The sequence below is a fragment of the Anoplophora glabripennis genome, unplaced genomic scaffold (assembly GCF_000390285.2).
Source record: "Anoplophora glabripennis isolate ALB-LARVAE unplaced genomic scaffold, Agla_2.0 scaffold544, whole genome shotgun sequence".
Classification (NCBI taxonomy): Eukaryota; Metazoa; Arthropoda; class Insecta; order Coleoptera; family Cerambycidae; genus Anoplophora; species Anoplophora glabripennis.
In genome coordinates this window covers 172,977-185,855 of record NW_019416663.1, presented here as the reverse complement: position 1 = coordinate 185,855, position 12,879 = coordinate 172,977, and the positions used below count along the sequence as shown (strand labels likewise).

General features: G+C 31.4%; 1 protein-coding gene across 5 annotated transcripts in view; it reads right to left on the bottom strand.

The window, feature by feature from the left end:
* The window catches only part of LOC108911838 (receptor-type tyrosine-protein phosphatase kappa), a 236,027-nt gene that overhangs the window by 141,187 nt on the left and 81,961 nt on the right, over positions 1–12,879 (bottom strand). For 3 of the 5 annotated variants that reach the window (XM_018716884.1, XM_018716888.1, XM_018716886.1), the window contains exon 2: positions 9,695–9,892. The exons of 1 other annotated variant lie outside the window; for it this stretch is intronic. The gene's annotated coding sequence lies outside the window, so the exon portion shown is untranslated. Of the gene's footprint in view, positions 1–9,674; positions 9,893–12,879 lie in introns of those variants that run through there. One more of the 5 variants, XM_018716887.1, reaches the window with a different exon arrangement.

Below are 12,879 nucleotides of genomic sequence, written 5' to 3'. Positions count from 1 at the left end.
TTAGGCCAAAAATTACAAAAATCTGTTTACCATGGCAAATAAAAGACTGACGTTGCCACAACGCTTAACAATTTAAGTTATTGATAAACTGTCAATTGAGCTTTGCAGTGTTTAATTAGTAAAACTGGTGAGTGGAAAATTTAAGTATATGTTTGAGCCCTTTTAAGGGCATATAACTTCCTAAGGGTGCGTTTTAGGGCACATGTTAATAGGGACTTTTTGGCTTATTTTAATGAGTTATAAACGCAACAGAAGTTTGGAACCCTATTTTAGAAACACCCTGTATACAAACATTCTTGCTTTATTAGATGCAGGGGTTATAACTTGGAATGTTCAAAACCTATTTTTCATAACATACCCACTTGATGATTTTCGAGATACTACACTACTCACAGATTACAAGGTAAAGGTGCTTAAATTCAGTGTATATCGTAAAGCGGCACAAAAGCCTTATGAACAGCTGTTTAAAAAGTGGTATTTATCTTGAAAAGTTATGAATAACTGAAAAATTTCTAAGACGATTAAAATTTCAAAGAAATTGTTGTATTTCGTGCAAGTGCATAATTCTCCATAAACTCGTAACAATTTCAATGGAATAGATAATCAGCGTCAAATTATAACTTAATAACGTGAAAACAGAAAATTATTGGAGCTACAAATTAAGAAAAAAATGATTCTGAAAATTCTATTATAACGCCCTACTTCTTTTAAAGGAATTATTTTAAGTATATTGCCTAAAGTTTACTTAATTCATCTAGAGATCTAATAGGCCAGTAAAAATAGGAATTGCCTGGAAATCATTCCTGGAAAGCTGGGAATAATTTTAATCACGTTGTTTTACATCGAAATGAAGGGATTTGAAGTTTGTCCCATTTTTCCTAGTTAACTTCAAATGTGGCACCACGAAAACGTCGAAATTTTGGACTTTTTTCAGTTTTTTTGTAAATAACTGCAAAACCGTTCCTTTTACAGAAAAAAATATTCCGTCATAAATTGTAGAGCATAAAATTGTGCGTTGGTAATGGTAAGTCAAAAAAGTGACTTTTTCCAACTTTTTCTGAAATCCCATGAAAATGGTTTTTTGACTGTCCACACCTCAAAGTCTGATTATGTGAGCCAACCAACCCTTTGTTCTTGAGGTTTACCTTTGGTTTCGAACAACAAAGAAGAAAACGGTACAGGGAAGCCATCCAACTAGCTCAACAGTCAAAACGAGTTATCATTGTAGGGATTGACCATCTTATACTGCATTTGCTCCAAAGTCATTCGCTATATACTTCTTGAAACACGGAAAAGGGCAGTCCAGCTATATTATTAATATTTTTTAAGACCCAATTCAACCTCTCTTCTCTCCCGCCCATTGAAGATGCAACCAAGCATATTCCTTTAGGGCTTTCCTTCAAATTAATATTTGGAACGGGAGGATGATGAATCCCACTGATTGGGGCTGGAACTTATCCAGGCATGGGATTCTTCCAGTCACTATGAATGTTGAAGCTGCAACACAGGATGCAAAGGAGGTTGTACTTGTCGGAAGAACGGAATGAAATGTTCGACAATTTGCTACCGCTGTAAAAGGCACCGATACAGTGAGGAAAAAGACCCACAAACAGGCTATGACGCCCAAGTGGATTTGGACGAGGAGGTTTCTCATGAAGTCCTCTTCATGAGGAGGAAGAATGGCAAATTCCAAGTCCACCAAAACGCCGATCGAAAATGTGTTGAGCTCGTTCATCATTGTAATGTCATCATTATGTTGATTTTATTATGATGTCATTAGATTTCTAAGAAATATCTGTTTAAGAAAGAAACGATAATTTATATTACTTATACTGATGATAGTGTAACAACCGAACTAGTTTACGATTGTATAATATTTTTATGTGAGAATATACTATTATTGTTAATTTCAGAGCTTTATTTTTAGTTTCACTATGGATTTAGACTATTCCGACGCAAATGATTTAGATTTTACAAAAATGATATTTATAGGTTTCGTTTTTATAGGTGATTTCATCTGCTCGAAAGGTAATTACCTACAAGGTGTTAGTGTAACAAAACCATTCAGTTTGTTATGCTTGCTAGAGCTTTACACGGGAAATAGTTCATTCAAGTTCTTAGAAAAAATTGGAAAAATCACTATTTTGGACTTACCACGTCTCAAGTATTAGGTATTGAAAGGATTTTTAACTCCAGATCGGCTCTACAATTTATGACAGAATAATTTTTTCTGTAAGATAGCGGTTTTAGAGTAAACAAACTAAAAATAGTCGAAAAATTTCGATGTTTTCGTGGTGCTACTTCCAAATCTCACTAGAAAAAACAGGACAAATTTCAAATCCTTTTATTTCGATGTAAAACAAAGTAATTAAAACTATTTCCACCTCTCCAAGAAGTATTTTCAGGCACGGCCCTTTTTTGAACTAATTTTGCTGGCCTATATATGCAAATATTTGAGGTATGTAAATACATATGTTTGAAAACAACTACAGGGTGATCCATTAACGGTACGGAGCGGCTGTATATATTTTGCACGTATCAAGAGCTGTCACATTTCGTTTGACATAATTTTTCAGTTGTTTATTTTCATAGGGCATAGCCTACCTCGTTATGGAAACAATAATCTTTGTAAATAAGTACTCAGATATTTGGAATTAATGACTTGGATTATGTCAATATTATTTAGACAACTAAATAAAGGAGGATGTTCTAGCACAACTTCACTATTTTACCAATAACTTGAAAATGAAAAATAGATATCGACCTCCGGTTTGTGGTGTGTGTTTTCCTCAATCAATGGTCTATCAAGCTATGTAAAAAACTATATCGTTGCATTTAATTTTTTTAGTAAACGGGGACAATTACAAAACTTTTTTAATTAGCGTCGGCTACCGTTGCGCAGGAAAATAATATTTTTATTCCCATATTATAAATATAAATTTTATTAATAGTTTTTTAAAATCAGCCCTCATTTATTGAAATCTATTAAGGCATTTAGAAGTTACTATAATTGAAACATTTCAAGATGGCGTCCTTCATACTGGAGTTGCTATGGTAATAACAAAAAAAAAAAAGATTCACACTAAACTTGTGAAGGGTATCTGTATCTAAAAAGTGTATTTTCAACTTAGGTTATATACGTTACAACGTGTCATTGTTTAATGCAGATTTTGGGCTGGAAGCATCATCACAGTTCGTCTTCAAAAATGCGGCTGGTCAGGAAATAACAGTTAATGGTACTCGCTATAGCGACATGATAATTCAGTTTTTTGTGTCTAAATTGCGAGATATGGATGTAGACGACATGTGGTTTCAACAAGACTGTGCCACATGGCATACTGCAACTACAACTACTGCATCAGTCATCAGTCATTTCCTGGTCGTGTAATTTCTCGCGATCAGAATTGTTCGCCCAGATCATGCGATTTAAGGCCGTTGGACTTTATTCTTTGGAGTTTTTTAAGCTTAAGGTTTGTGCCAACAAGCCTACGACCACCCACGCCTTGAAGGAGAAAATTGAGCGCTGTATTAACGAAGTTCAGAAGCATTTATGTATTATTTTGATGAAAAATTTCGACAAAATAGTGCGTATGTGCAAAGTCGTGGAGGCCATATGCTATTCCTATACTGTATACTTTTTGAATAAATAAAAAAATTACAATTTCTAATTAAAAACCTACTTTTTCTATCAAAATTACTTTTTTTGCGTTAATTTGACACACCTTTCATTTTGTGTTATAAATTAGTGTTTCTGTAACAGGGAACGAAAGACAAATCTTTTCAAAATATCTGTAATGAAACAACCAAATCCCAATACTAGTTATTCCAAGTTGGGGTACTATGTTAATATTAATCATACACCGTGACATCATAACTAATTCTGCACTTATCAGTTTACTTAATGGGGGAACATATAAATCTGCCACCATATCGCTGATAATGTTGAACATATGGTTGTAATATAAATTACATCGAAACGAGTTGGTTATCTTATTCCGCGATCAACCTCTTTTTTACAGTCGATAGCGTGCAAAATAAAAATTTCATGAATATTAATACCGTATAAAATGAGGGGTTAGAAAGGATTGAAGAATAATTTTGTGGGATTATCTCACTTAAAACCGTAAAACATGATTTATTATGTATTTTGTTTCCGTGGTCGCTTTAACATTCATTTTTAACAAGGTGACAGAAAAATTATTAAAGAGGAGTGAGTAATTTGTTACAGACAGCATACACAGGATGACATTTTGAACGAACTATAAAAAATGACGATTAATGATTATTCAATTCAGTTTAGGGTGGAAGACGAAATCAAACATTAATATACCAATATTTAAATCGTGAATAAAAATAGATGGAAGTTAATAAACAGATATTAATAGGTCGGAAATGTAGGAGGAAGAAATTATTCATCACATTATAAAATTACATTAAAGACTGTTGAGTAAATTTGTAAATTTGTGAGGATAATATTAACTTAATAAACTAACTGTAATATGAATTCTCAAAGGAGTATTTAGTGAATGGTGATCGCAGAACTCTTAAGATATATCTGAACACTCAAACGGAAAATGTCCATAAAGCTGAACGCATCACAATACTTCATGGAACCCTAGCATGGCTCCTTTTCAAGAAACTGGACAGGTTTTGTTGTGCCTTCAGTTTATAAAAAAAGTAATACATTATGCTGAAATAGGAAAGTTCTTTATCCCTTTTGCAAAATCAATTAATCTCATTGCGTATTGTGTGAAGTTATTTATCTGCGGCACAGTTTTTTCTCTGTTCAATTGGTATTTTGCCACCCGTGAAAAAACTAAAGAAATAATTAAATAAACCCTTACGTCAAAATGGTCGGTCAAGGGTTGTTTTTACGAAATTATTTATGTCTAACCAAAAATCTTGTAATAAAAACCAACCAAGTAATAAATAAATTAATTAATAAAAAACACTATACTATACATAATATATAACGCACTTCATTACTAACCATACCGTTTGAGATAAGTCATTCAAATTCCAGATGATATGCTTTTTAGTACGAAAATCTCAAAAATAATATTCATTTTTGGCTCATTGATAGAGGGCTCTTGTTACATCTTACTGATGATGCAAATATGACTACAGGTTTTGTTATTCACTTATTACTATTTGGACAAAAATTAATGAAACACCATTTAATTTAGTATAAAAATCATTAGTTGGAAGAATAATTTTTTTGCTTACACATGATTACACATTGCAACAAAAGAAAGTGGGTTGTGTTGACCCTAATATTAAGAATATGTGTCTATGATTTTACGGTAGACATATTTAGAATATTTAGATTGATTTAAAAAGCCATTAACGTTACAATTTTTATTTCAATAATTGGATAAATTTCGAATTGATACAATTATTGTTCCGTTAGTGTTGAAGCTGTACAAACAATTTTCGTCGCAACGCAAAATTGAATGACTGATATCCCGCGGAAATCAATTTCATTTTCTAATGCTTCTTCTCTTTTAATTTTTGCTTCTATGTAACACTGCAGTCACTGTTCCAGCTAAAATTATGCACATGTTTTGTCTTTTTGAGATTTTATTTGTCATAAATCAAAACCTGTACTAACTCAGAAACGAATTGTATGTAAAATTGTAACGTTAGTGGGTAAGTTGTACGATCGTACATAAAATTGTATCAACTTCTTATAGTGGTTTGGCCTTCAAGTGAGGAGAAAAACTCTAAGTAGCAGGGAAAACTTTATTCTACTAATTTCGCTGGTAACACGAGACACAACCGAGCAGGAACTAGGCTTCAAGACTTCTGGTTCGTGCCTCAAAATGTTTTCGGTTTTTATCCTTGTCTCCAGGTACCTACTTTTATTACCCTATCGTAATTAACACTTATCCGGGCCATTACCTACTCGGTTTGTGCTTATGTACCCTAATAAACAACAACTAATTTATGTTTACAGCCTACTTATTCTAATCTCATTTGCTAAATACATTTATTTGGGATAATCTTGGATAATTCAAAGAAAAATTTATATGGCTCGTAAATTCCCAGAAAGCAAAATATATTTATTGGGGCAGGTACTAAATGTAAATGTAGCGTACAGCTACATTCTGATTGGTACAATTATCACAACGGTCATTTATCCTTTGTATCGAATTTCCCATAGTAGATTATTTTGAATATGCTGCACCAACACATTCCACTGTTAAATAAAATGAGCCAAAAATATGTTTGAAAAACGTCTACAACTGAGTTTATTTTAAAATCATTGAAATATAAAATTTATTATAAATATAACATTATAAAATTTAAGTACCTGTATTATATTTAGCAATACTATTAATTTCTTTCGACGTGAAGACAAACGTAACTTTGATCGAATTTAATACTGTCTCAATTGAGATCGTAGAATATAACTAGATAGTTCTTTGAACACCGGTCCTGCCCGCAATTACCAATCTCTAAGCCCATCCCAGTGAGTAAAATATACATGGTTGAAAATTAGACTGTACAGGGTCGGAAAGTCCCCATAGTTCATCGGCCGTTACGTGAGAGCGATAAAGTAAGTCATAGAAATCCGTGCGATAGAGAAAGATGGATATAATGAAGGCGTCTAATAGTCACCGCCCATTTTATTTGTGGAAGGGTGAAATGGGCGGTGACTATTAGACGCCTTCATTATAGCCATCTTTCTCTATCGCACGGATTTCTATGATTTTCTTTATCGCTCTCACGTAACAGCCGATGAACCATGGGGACTTTCCGACCCTGTATTCGTTTCTGAAGTTGTAGACATTTGGGATTTAGCATAGAATTTTGAGTAATTTTTATCAAATCGATAACATTTTGGTATCATTGCAAAGCTAAAAGGTATACCCGCTTCTCTCGTGTAAGCAATTTTTAATTCAAGCCTTTATTTTTAAGTAAATAAATTGCAAATATGACGATTTGTCGCACAGTCTACTCTTTAAATTTACATAATACAAAATTAATTTTGAAAAACTATTACACAACAGCCGCTATGTTTATTTGTTTTCCAAATAAATGTTATAGACCGAGCGCACAATATGGGTTTATACAAGAGCGTGGTGGACTCTTAAGAGACTCCCCTAGCGGATTTCGAAATTTCAAACTGATTTGAGTAGTCAGTGATAGAAAGAACATCCGAACTCATGATTTCATTGCTTCATAAACTTACAACCCTATAACTTGGGATGTGCTAAAGTATACAACAATGAAATTTTGTGGGAACATCATAGTCATATAGTCCACTCATGATTTCATTGCTTCATATCCTTACAACCCTATAACTTGGGACGTGCGAAAGTATAGAACAATAGAATTCTGTGGGAACATCATAGTCATATAGTCCATTGGTCGGCAGGTTTCCTTAACCCTATAACCCCTTGCATCCTGGGATGTGCGAATATGTTAACCACGAAATTCTGTGGGACATAGATTACATATAGGGGTGCAAAATTATATAATAACCCCAAAATCCAATAACCTCGTAACCCCATAACCCTGAGTTCACGAGGGTGTATAACGACGAAACTCTAAGGAATTGAATCTGTAGTCCTGTTAACTCTGTAGACCTATAATCTGGAGTATTTTTTCTCTTTGTATCCACACTGAAAAATCGTAATAGTACTTTCTTGACTGTACAATCAGTGATCGTGAGTTTTTGCTATCAAAATTGTTCAAAAAGAGGTTATGGGGTTAAAGGGTTATAGGGTTAAGGGGTTATAGGGCTATGAGGTTAGGGGGTTATAAGATATGAGGTTATAGGATTAAGAGGTTACGGTCCAATGAGATCATGAATTCCAAAGTTCTTCCAATTACTGAAACCTCAAGTAAGTTTGAAATCTCGAAAACTGCTTCCTAAAGGAGCTTCACTTTTTTTTGTGATGCTATATTATCAAACCAAGAGATTATAGAAAAAGTTATTTTATTTACTTTTCTGAGCATATTTTTGATGATTTAAATCGATTTTTTTTTCTCTCGGTGATCTATTTCAATTCTGGATTGAAAAGAATTTGTACTAACTGGTTCAATATAAAAAAATATTTTGAAAAGGCAATTAAGGTAAAAGTTTAAGAAAAAAATTTTTCTGTTTTCTAAAACTGAAAAATTATATAATAAAAAATAACATATTAAAAATTGTTCTAATTGAGATTTCAATCTTTTAGTTAGTGTCACTGAATGGGTTTTTTGAGTTTCAACTAGTAGGTACAACAATTTAACTGTTTAAATACACTGCAGGAACTTAAAGAAAAAAGTTTACGGCCTCTATCGATAAACACAAAATGAATACTTACTATTTTTTAAATCCTCCGTACATATTTTCTGAAATGTTCGATTTGATTGGAGTTATAGTTCTCGAAATGTTGACTAAATTCAAATTTTTTTAATTTTAATTGCTATAACTTAAGTAACAACCGACTTTGCATCACAATAATAAATAGGTTAGCAACAACCTCATTACTTAAAACGTTCCTTATAGACATGTGTTTCGCTTTGAGTAGCAACATCCTCGTATCTTAGAACGGACGGGGCGACTTAAGATATACTGCTTTACTAAACACATATATTTAATGCAATATTTGGACACACTTCATTATAGCGAGCTATCTTAAGTTAGAGTTTGTGACAATATTTTAGATGAAATGCAGAAAGCCATTAAAGTAATGACCACCTCAGGCAACTACTATAATATTAAATAAATTATTCTGATAATTCTGTGATTTATTTTTAGTTATTATTTAAGATCACATATACATATATATTTTGCAATATTTACTTTTTCTTAAAAAATATCCTATTTAATGTTGGTATTTTTAATATTCTTTCAATTTATTTGTAAACTAGTTTATCATAATATTGAACACTAGTGATTAATAGTGCTTACTGTATTGTTTCTAAAACACTGCAAAAAATGAGTAAATTTTCTTTCAAAATCAAAACAATTCTATGTTAAAACGAATCCCCGCCAAATTGTGTTGAAATAAAATCATTATTTATTGACTAATGTTCAATCAACTATTTGTTTGCTAAATAAATCTTATACGAATAACATTGAAAAACTTTTAAGTTAGCTTACTACTGTGTGTCATATCGGTATACCACACTTAATAGTAACTAAAATCAATTTCTGATTACAACATTAAAATCTTAAGTTCGTTTAAAATTGCAACACCAAAATAAATTCATTCATAAATAATTTTGAATTTACACTGTAATTTTTTGCTGTGTGGGTGGCAGAATTTTTTTTACCTCTTTGTACAAAAACTATATCTTGTTATTGAATATGATAAATTTTTGTCTTAATAAAGGAGCATTAGAGCAAACGTCTTGTATGATCTATGGAAAATCACTATAATTCAATTTGGCTAATATTTTTTTTCTTTAAAAAAAAATGACTAATACGATTTTCCATTTCTTGATACCTTATTTTAACATAATGGGCTATAAAATTAGGTCAGAAAGAAAAATTTCTTCTCTGCATGCATCGTTTTCATTAAATTATACGTACTTACATATACGTTATAAGTTATATCTCATCCACAATCGACTCACGTGTTTTAAAATACGAAGTTGGTGATGCTCAAAGTGGAACATACTTTATGTGCAATTAAATATGGTAAGTAAGACCTTTGAAATATTATTTAGGAAACTACCTTTATATTGATTTTAATACCTTTATAATCTGTATATTTATATATATATTATATATATTATTTTAATTTTGCAGTTTTAACGGTACTATACTTTAAAATAGAGTATAACAAATCACTAAATACACTGCTATTGTCAGACCCTTGTTTTTATTACACTTCCTAGCCAGTTATCCAGGTTTCCAAGTATCAGATCGTCCATAAATTTTCCCACAAGATACCTAAAAAAGAAGAAAAAAGGGGAGATAAATAGTATTCCTACTACAGAAGGAAATAATATATTTCATGGAAGCTACTGAATAAGTTTAAATTCCGGATCGTCTCGGTCTTTTCACTACTGCATTATCTATTCTAAACGTATAATACAGTACGAAATTGGACACCAGCTATACTTAAGATTTAATTTTAAGTTGCCGTTGGCACAGTCCCGAGAAATAATACTGTTAGTTAGTGATGGAGTTGCAATTTTAAACTATGTATGTATGTAATGCATAAAGTGAGTTGCCGCGAATAAAGAACAATATGTTTGCAATTTTGGAAAAATCAGTATGGAAATATGAACTCATTAGATACTATTATTTAACATGTATAAATAAATGTTTATATGCTTATAGCTAACGAATTACTTTGATTAAATAATAGTTATCGTTTTCAAATTAACAGCTTCACCTCTAAAACATATCCATGAAAGAGCTTATTTTTTACCTAAAACAGAGATCTTTAAGAACACTATAAATAGTACCATTTTTGCCATATTCACTGGTAGAGATCTTGAGAAAATAAAGATATCTACCTTAAAAAATGTGTGTTTGATTTTGTATGATCGGGAGTATTCTAGTACAACATAGTTTTTTGTTAAGTTTACAACTAAACTAGATACTTTTAACGATTTGGATTTCCCTATCTCCATAAAAAAAATCTGTCTTTATTAACATATAGGCTTTTGAATGTAGTATCGCAAAATTAAACCATCACGGCTATATCAAGTATATGTTGATTGTTGAATGGCAGTGACACTGGTCCAAATCGTAAAAAATATGAGTTTAGTAGCAAATTTAGCAACAAGTGAAGATCAGAATACCCCCCACTTGTGATCTTAGCGACGTCTCTGTTTTAGATTAAAAAAATAAAAAATAAGCTTATATTTACATTCTGCTGTGCCCATAAAATATCTTCAACAGAAAATGAAGTAAAAAGAAAGTTTTAAAGTTATATTTTTTTAAGGAATCAAGTCTGTATTAAGGTAATTTGATTTAAATCTGTTTATTTTCCCCTAAGAAAGTCGTTCTTAAAGTATGGCCCATTGGCTTCATAGTTTACTGTATATGACGAATATTTCTATGACTGTTTGAATTTGTTCAAGTTAACATAGAAAATATTTTTTATTTAGTCAAAACAAGTAAAATATTCGTCGATAAAAGCAAATATGATTATTTGGCTTTGTGAAAGTTAGCTCAAAAAGTAGACTGGTACATCCAAAAGTATTTGCTAGTAAAATAAAGGTACGCCAATGCAATTTTTTAGGCCAGCAAGTGTTAGATACAACTATTAGACTTTAGTCTATAATGCAGATGTCTGACATTTCCGAAAGATTTGTAACTTATTTCACTTTAGCTTTAGTAATAAGATCAAATACATACTTGGCTATTCAAACATTTCTTAACCTGAATTTCAATAAAATGTTACATATGCTCATTATTCTTATAAAATTTAAACAAAAATTAAATAGTGGGGTCGGAATTAGCAAAGGTTTGAGAGTTCTACACTTTAATAATTTCGTAATACTATAAAATAATCTTGTTGATAAAATAAAAAATGATTTCCTGTTTAAAAACTAACTATACTGGCATATGGATCTGCATTTCCGTCTCTGAAGTTGGATTGTGATTGCAATCTTATTAAATCAATGTGTTTCATTTTCAATTTTAAATAAAGTGAGTAGACTTACACGTGATGAATTCGTCTCATCTCATAACTATGTATATGGAACTTATTACCCAACGGTGTAGTGAGTTTTACTTCAATCAATACCTTTTAGTGACATTTATATATCCGTGTGTGCGGAGTTACTCACGTAATATTTTACCAACTTTATGTCCTTTCCTTTCTATGTAGGAAATAATTGTATATGTTTCAAGTAAATTAGCCAAGCGAGTGGGTTAGTTTATAAAGTATCCGCTAATATTGTGGAATATGCGTTTTTTATCAAAATAGCCGAAGGTTCAGTTACTTTGTATACTAGCCAGCCAGTTTACAAACTCAGCAATTTTCACTTTAGCCGTAACATATACACTAAGGATTTAGCAAAGATTATTAAAACTTGCAGTTCATCGGATTTAGTTGACTTTAAACCAATCAGCATGCTACCAACTCTGTCTAAGGTTTTAGAAAAAATTATATTTGAGCAATTTAATAATTTCCTTACAAAGAATAAACTGGTACCTTCCCATCAATCTGGGTTTCGGGAGCATCACAGCACTGAAACAGATCTCTTAGATGTTACTGACAACATATTTAGATCGAATGATAACAATTATAATACCTACATGTTTAATTCTGCTCTACCTAAGCAAAGCATTTGATACCTAATTTATAAAGTCAATGAAAACAAATCTTCTGCATATTTACATGACAAGCTTGTGAAACGTTATGTTATTTATGGCCGCACCACAATATTCCGGAATCTGTATACTGTCCCGAAGCACCGCTATGCCGAGTATTCAAAATCTTTTTCCTACAATGCCGCAAAGCTGTATAATAGAATCGATATTAATATCAAAAATGCCCCCACTGCATCATCTTTTCGCAAACATCTAAAACAATTAATTTTATCACAAAGAACTATGTAGTTGTATTAGTTGTATGTTGTATTAGTTTTTATTTAGTTATATTAGTTTTTAGTTATATTTTATTATACTATTTATTTCCAATTACTTATTTTTCTGGTGGTTACGTGGAAGAGCGAGTAAAATCGAATGGCGCCACCAGGTTGCCTAAATCTTTGATATAAATATGTATTCTGTTAATAAAGACATGGCTAGGTCCCGAAATTCAATTTTCAATTTTTATTTTATGTGTTTCTTCGAAACCACTACAAAAATTCTTCTCAGTTTTATACTACCTCTGTTATTATTGCATTTTGCATACGTAATAAATAAAATCTATATTAAAATAAATAATAATCTACCGATGTTTCATAATTGAAATA